General features: G+C 44.5%; 1 pseudogene; it reads left to right on the plus strand.

Moving 5' to 3' along the window:
• The first annotated feature begins 1893 nt into the window (after window positions 1–1893).
• Window positions 1894–6159, plus strand: LOC116683534 (dapper homolog 2-like; annotated as a pseudogene).
• The last annotated feature ends 818 nt before the right edge of the window (window positions 6160–6977 follow it).

A 6977-nucleotide genomic window follows, 5' to 3' on the forward strand; every position in this document is an offset into this window, starting at 1 on the left:
AGTATGTGCATAGGATATATCTTTGGTCTCTGTCATTTACATCTTCACATATTACCACAGTAACAAATACTTGAAATAATTGGGATATCAAATGGCTTTGTTTTCAGCTTCCTATGATGTTTATTTTCGTGTTCATACTTGTATTTTGGGTTTCACCACAACACGTTTTACATGCTTTAATCTTCAAAAACCACGTTGTTTTTTTCTCATACTGCCTGCATTCTGTGTATGACACGCTCCGTTTTAGCGCCTGTCTCATTAACCACCCTCCTTTAAAAAGCCCAGTCTGCTCTGATTGATCAGCGTTTCCAGGTCTTCCACATCCGCACTCTCATGTTCGTCATTGCAGCCTGGGAATGACTTTCTACAGTACAGTTGTGGACATACAGAAGTCCTACAGGCACGGTTTTGGTGCAATTTTCTGTGGATTGAGGGTTTTGATGCTTTCACAGTATGTTTACAGCACATCAACCTGCCTTTTGATTAAAAGGACACTTTACAATATAGGTCTTTTATTTTTTCCAGAATCCCCAAATATTATGGAAATCCTCCAAAAAATGGGAATCATTTTCCATCATTCCACTTTCTCCAGCATCACAGAGCTGTTACGGAGCATTTCTGAATGTTACACTATTAACCTAAATTTCAATCCAATCAGATCATCCAATCAGATCTTTCCATAATTGCTTATTGGTGTCTTTGTAGGTACATATTTCCTCATTTTGTCCACAACACTTTATATTAGCTATTTTCTTCACAATTTTTTGAAAGACGTTTTTAAGTATTTGTGTAAAGCCTCTCTCTCTTTATGATACTTTAATTTTAAGATCATTTGTAGGTAGCAAACTTCTCAGCACAGGAGAGACACGAGCATGGGGCTTAACCTTTGTGTTGTCTTCCCATCAACCATTTTGTTTACACTATTATTGCATTTTCTGACATTCTTTCACTCTTTCAATGTGCCTTTCTGATGTTTTTTTTCAAAGTTATTTGATGTTTCTAATCTTGACGTTTTCAGCTTATTTCAAAGGCCCATTTTTTGTGATAAAAAAAAAATGAAAATGGGTCAAATTTGACCCGAGGACAACATGAGGGTTAAAGCCTTTGAGCTCAACAAATTGTAGTATTCTTTACAACCACAAGGGGGTGGCATTCATCTATCACTGGTCGAGTTGTCCACATCCATCTGTATTTTGTTTTCTCTCTCAAGTCTCTATTTCCAAAGCAAAACAGAAACACTGCTACTAGTTTGTGTTATATTGTATAAAACCAAAAATAATGTATGTGCTATAGATCTGCTCGTTGTAAACTAAAGCTGTGAGTTTGCACAGAACTATATGTATAAGGTCAGTCCTTGCACAAACAGGTGGATTGTACTGCTTAAATGCCTTTTTTCAGGTAAATGCATTGTTTTTGATTTGTGTGTGAATTGTTTCATGATAATGAGAGGACATGCCATTTTTTACTCCCTGAAATCCCTTACAGTCCGATCACAAATCTCTGTGGTAGCCTAATACTGGTGAGAAATGACAGACACACAACCAATAGTTGGTCATAGCATATAAAATGCTCAGCATACCATGTGGATTATGCAGATGAACTCAGTACATGCCTGGGCAGCTCTAGTTGAGAACTTGAATGGGGAGGATTAGGACCAGATGTTCATTGGGACTCAGTGGCCAGCAATAGGGAGGAGGGCCGTTTGGTCTGTGGGAGGAGCTCAGGCTCTCCTCTAAACTCCAGATTTATTCTAACAGGTAGTTTAAAAAACCAAACAGTCCCCAGCAGCAGCAGTAGCAGCAGTAGCAGAAAGAGTAACTAACGAAGCCTGAGCAAAGGAAGTTTCTTCAACAGCATCTTATTTCTGGATATGCCCGGACGCCCCTCTCCAGCATGCTGAGCAGAAAGGGGTCTAGTGCAGGATGATGACCGCTGCCGCAGCGGGAATAGACCGCAGCAGGGTCGGGGAGAGGCTGCAGGCTGCTCTGGCCGGGCTGCAGGAGCTGCATCTGCTGAAGGACAGGCAGAGCGACATGGTGAGCTGGGCGCTGCGCATGGACCGAGAGGAGCCGCCCGCTGCTGTCCACGCAGGCCCGGAGACTCCCCGGATGATGGGGGCTGAGGAACAGCGGCTGGAGGCGACCCTGACAACCCTGAAGCAACAGCTGGTAGGAAGCCCTTTCTATCAAAGCCATAAACAGAATCATTAAATACCTTTCTTGAGACATTATGTGCATGCACTATAATAGATGTAGGCTACCTTTATTATAGATTTCATTTATTACGATGGGACTAACGCTCTCGTTCCCTTGTTTTTAATTGTCCTTGGAATAAAGTCGTCCGTTTGAATATTGTAGTCAGCTGATGCTCATGTGCATTCCGTCTTCAATTATTAGCAGACACACTTTCATGCTCTCAGCTGGGGGTAGGAAGTAGGATAGGTGTCGTAAATCAAGGTTCACCGCAGGACCAAGAGGACTTTGAGTTGTGTGTGTGCGCGCACGCAGTGCACGTGCAGACTGCAGGGGGGCAAACTTCAATCATTAACCACTAATGCCAGGGAATATAAAAAAAAAAATGATAAAGTGTTTTTTTTAAAGGTGGTTCATTTGCTGGGAATGACAGTCAGACATGAGAGGCCTCTGAGTGTTAGAGACAGCTGGCTGTGTGGAGTTTTCCATGACAAGCTTTTTCCATGTAGGCTGCTATTATAACAGTTTACAGGGATTACGGTGTATGCTTGACTTTTAGTAGAACTGGGCCAAAAGCTTGGAAAGACCCATTGTAAAGTTCTGTGGCAACACATGTTTTAAATTGTGTTGCACAATGGAGCTACTGCAGACTCTCAACACCCCCATTTTCTTTTAAAAACACCACAGCTAAATATACAGACCTAATGGCAAAAAAACACTTTCCAAGAACTCTTTTTGTGCCACAGTTTCAATAGAAGTTAACCAAACCAACTCAGTTTTACAAGAAAAAGAAACATGAATTAAATGATGAATTTTGCAGGCAGTGACCCCCAGACCTCATTTTAAGAGCCACTGTAACAGTAAATGCCCAGCCTGAGCTGCAAAGCAAACAGTCCTTCATCCCAACCCCCAAACTTTCCTCCTATTAGTTTACACAATGGCCAGGACCTCGCTGTGGGGGAGAAATGAGTTACCCACCACTGCTTCTTCCATGCTCCCCCATGTCCTGCTGGGGTTAATCATCAGCCACAGCTGAGTCACCTTTGTTTTTCTGATGGCTGTATTAGAGCATCTTTTATCTGAACAACGGGCATCGTCTTATTGTAATTAAAGCATTTGTTAACCATCGTCCTGTGTTTTCTGTTGAATTATCACCTGTACAAAGATTCAATTTTTTGTGTAATTGTATTCTGTAAATGTGTGTAAGAGAAGAGATTTATTGCATAATCTTGAACTCCCTCCTTTCCTTAGATAACGGAATAAGACTTGGCCTTTGGTTCAGGTTGTATTGCACATATTTCCAAGGGTGTGGACTAAAATGTTATTTGTTGTCTGTTTTACAGTCTCGTCTTCGGAAACAGGATGTAGGCCTAAAGACTCACTTGCAGCAGCTGGATCAACAGATCAGTGAGTTGAAGCTGGATGTGAGCAAGGCCTCCACAGAGCAGTTGGAGAGTGACAGCAGGCCAAGTTCAGGTGTGTAGGCAAAACATTTGCACAAACAGCCCTGCAGTTGTACATATTTGGTGGATATCAAGCATCCACCAAAGCTTCCAATCGCACGATACAAGAAAATACTCAGGCGCATAATTGTTCCTTCTCTCTCCAGGCTTCTATGAGCTCAGCGATGGCGGCTCTTGCTCACTGTCCAACTCCTGCACCTCTGTGTACAGCGAGTGCCTGTCATCCTCCCAGACAAGCCTTCTCCTCCTTCCCACGAGCCCTGCTAATTCCCACATCAGCCCGCCATCACACATAGACGTATGTCGCCGGCGTTCCGCTGACGAGAGCACTACCCAGCCCAACCCGCCGCGGGCCACGGGCTTCCACCTGGGCAGCAGCAGGATCCGAGCGAGCAGCGAAAAGGCACGGCCAAGACCTGTGTCAACAGGTAACCAAATCTCTCAATCTCTAATTTCAGACTCTTGGCTTTAAGTCTGTGATGTTGTCATGGGGACCTTGCAACTGTTGTTACAACATGTATTTTGCATAATACCATGTTATTTTTCAGTGGATTAGGATTTGAAAGGTTAATCAGTATTTTATGTTGTATTTGTTTTAATCAGGTGATCTTGATAAGATGATGGCTCAAGGACCAATCTACTGCAAATCTGTTGATGCAAAGAAACCCTCAATGTGCTCAAACCTGAAGACCACCACAGTGGATCCCAAGTTCCACAGCAACCTGGTGTCCCGCAGCGGGACGGAGGTGTACCACTACCCCAGCCCCCTGCACGCTGTGGCTCTCCAGAGCCCAATCTTTTTCCATGGTGGCGATCCAGCCACACCTGGACTTCTAGAGGGACAAGGACCCCCTACGAACGGTGACACCCTCCAAAGAGCACAAATGGGCTATGAGACCAAGACTCTGGGTTACATTGACAAGCTCCTCCTGCGCAGCTTGAACAAAATCCAGAGTGAAACGAGCACAGAGACTCTGCAGAAACACAGCGACAATCCCAGCAGGCCTACTACTGAACTTTTAACTGTGTTTTCTCACGGGTCTCAGAAAGAGGTGTCTGTGCTGCAGCCTCTTCCAGCCCAGACCACAAACATTATCCCACTTGATAGCGACCCAAAGAGACACTGCATGACATTCTCCAGCCAAGAGCAAGCAGATAACAAAACCCACAATCAGTCAGTGAGAGCCCCAGAGGTTTCACACCTATACTCCTATCCTGCTGCCATGAGGAGTACAGCTCTGATGAGGTCTCCACTTTATCCATGAGAAAGAATGATAAAGGTGAATATGCTAGTGAGGCAAAAGGCAATTCAAATACTATATGTGGGAATCATCCAGAGTCAATGCCACAAGAAAAGAAGAGCAATAGGCAAAGATCGTGATGGCCCACAGCTCAGCACAGAGGAGAGTCAAAGCGTTGAGGTTCATGCTGGTCACAGAGCTTCCCCAGAGTTTGTTCATGCCAAATTTGTCCCTGCTGAATCTCAGAGGGTCAAAGTGAGACAGGCAGACCGTAAAACCAAAGCCGTGAAACTGAGAAGAAAAAGCAGCGAGAAACCTCGAGCAATGAGGCAGCAACAAGGCTACTCCTCGGGGAAAGGACCAGAGAGGCTAGTGGCGGACCCAAGGGGAACAGAGAAGATCGGAAAAGTGATCCAGAAATGTACCACCTGTCACACAGAGAGCGCAGACAGGGCTCAGGCTCAGACTCCAGCCACTGTAGCCCTGGACTCATGTACACCCACAAGGCCCATCCCAGCCACATCCCATCCCTGTTGTTACGAAGTCAAGCAAAAGCCGCAGACTGCAGTGCCTGGAGTATGAGCAGCCTGTAGAGCAGAGGAAAAGAAGGGAGGGGGCTCCCAAATGGCCGTCCGATGTGGAGAGTTCCAGGTCTCATGTGCTCAGCGTCAGAGGTCCAAAGAGCGCCATGTTCAGGCACCAGGGAGCATGCAGTTGGTCCGCAGTATGAGTGCCAAGTCAGGCCAGTGGATAGGACCTCCTCGCTCCTTCCAATCCTCCATGTCCTCCAACTCTTTCTTACAAAATCTAAATGCCAGATACCCTCCAGCAGCCTTCCACATGTCCAGCAACTACCCACCCAGATGTGAGTCTGAGTACTCGGCTGAATGCGCCTCACTGTTTCACTCCACCATTGCTGAAAGCAGCGAGGGGGAGATGAGTGATAACACCACCAACCGCTTCGGAGACAGTGAGTCCAGCCAGAGCTTCCAGTCCTTCTCGGACTCTGACAGCAGCCTTTCCCTGGACGAGGAGGACCAGGTGGACAGCCAAGAGGAGAGAGGGTTAGTGTGGGCTCAGGCCGCTCTGGGGCCCACCGCAGCTGGACAGCCCCTTCAGCAGCTCCCACGCCCCGAGCCGTCAGCCTGCCGCATCAAAGCTTCCCGAGCCCTGAAGAAAAAGATTCGTCGATTCCAGCCGGCCTCCCTTAAGGTCATGACCCTTGTGTAGCAAAGTTCCCCCTGGGCAGAGTGTGAACTGTAGGGAAAAACACAGAGAGCTGTGGTCTTGGAGCTCAACCCCCCCTAATCATCACTGAAAAGCAGCAATTAACTGGACTGCATCTGTGCACTGATTGTTTTGTTAAACTAACAGAAAATGGCCAGAATTTACAATGGTTGAACCTGAAACTGTAAAAATGGCGCATGGTACTAAAGCATGTATAACCCATTTATTACACTAACACTTAATTTGTAAATATTTATGCTGTTATTAAAGTTTATCATAGCATGTGGCTGTATTTGGCAATTTCATGGACATTTTTTGTCATATAATTGTATGTACCTGAGAAATAAAAACAATCTTTTTACATTTTCTATTGCAAATAACTATTAATTTTCTCTTCATTTTTCTCATTGATTATAACTATCCATACCTGTCTTATTAGAATAAACATATTTGATATATATTGGGATGTATTCTTCACTTTTATTCCATCTTTAGACAGCTAACGACATCATGGTCCATAAGCTGATTAACCAGCTCTGGTATTAATATCACCCAACTTTTCTTCATCAGTAGTAGTCATGTTTCCATGTAATTGTCAAACAAATTTTAAGCAAACTTTTAAAATGTCACAAAAAAGAAAATGCAAATTAGATTTTGCAAAGCATTTTCATCAACTGGTTTAAAGCAAACAAAATAGACTACGCAAAGTGTAGTTTCGTCACAAGTTGATGTTACGCATGGTTGTTGATTGTAAATTAGTCAATACCCTTGACATTGCTCGCAGGAAATTCCGCCGGATGCATGTATTTTCCATTTACTTCCGCTTTCTTTGTGTTGGAATTTTAAATATTGGG

This window comes from Etheostoma spectabile, unplaced genomic scaffold (assembly GCF_008692095.1).
Source record: "Etheostoma spectabile isolate EspeVRDwgs_2016 unplaced genomic scaffold, UIUC_Espe_1.0 scaffold00019029, whole genome shotgun sequence".
Lineage (NCBI taxonomy): Eukaryota > Metazoa > Chordata > Actinopteri > Perciformes > Percidae > Etheostoma > Etheostoma spectabile.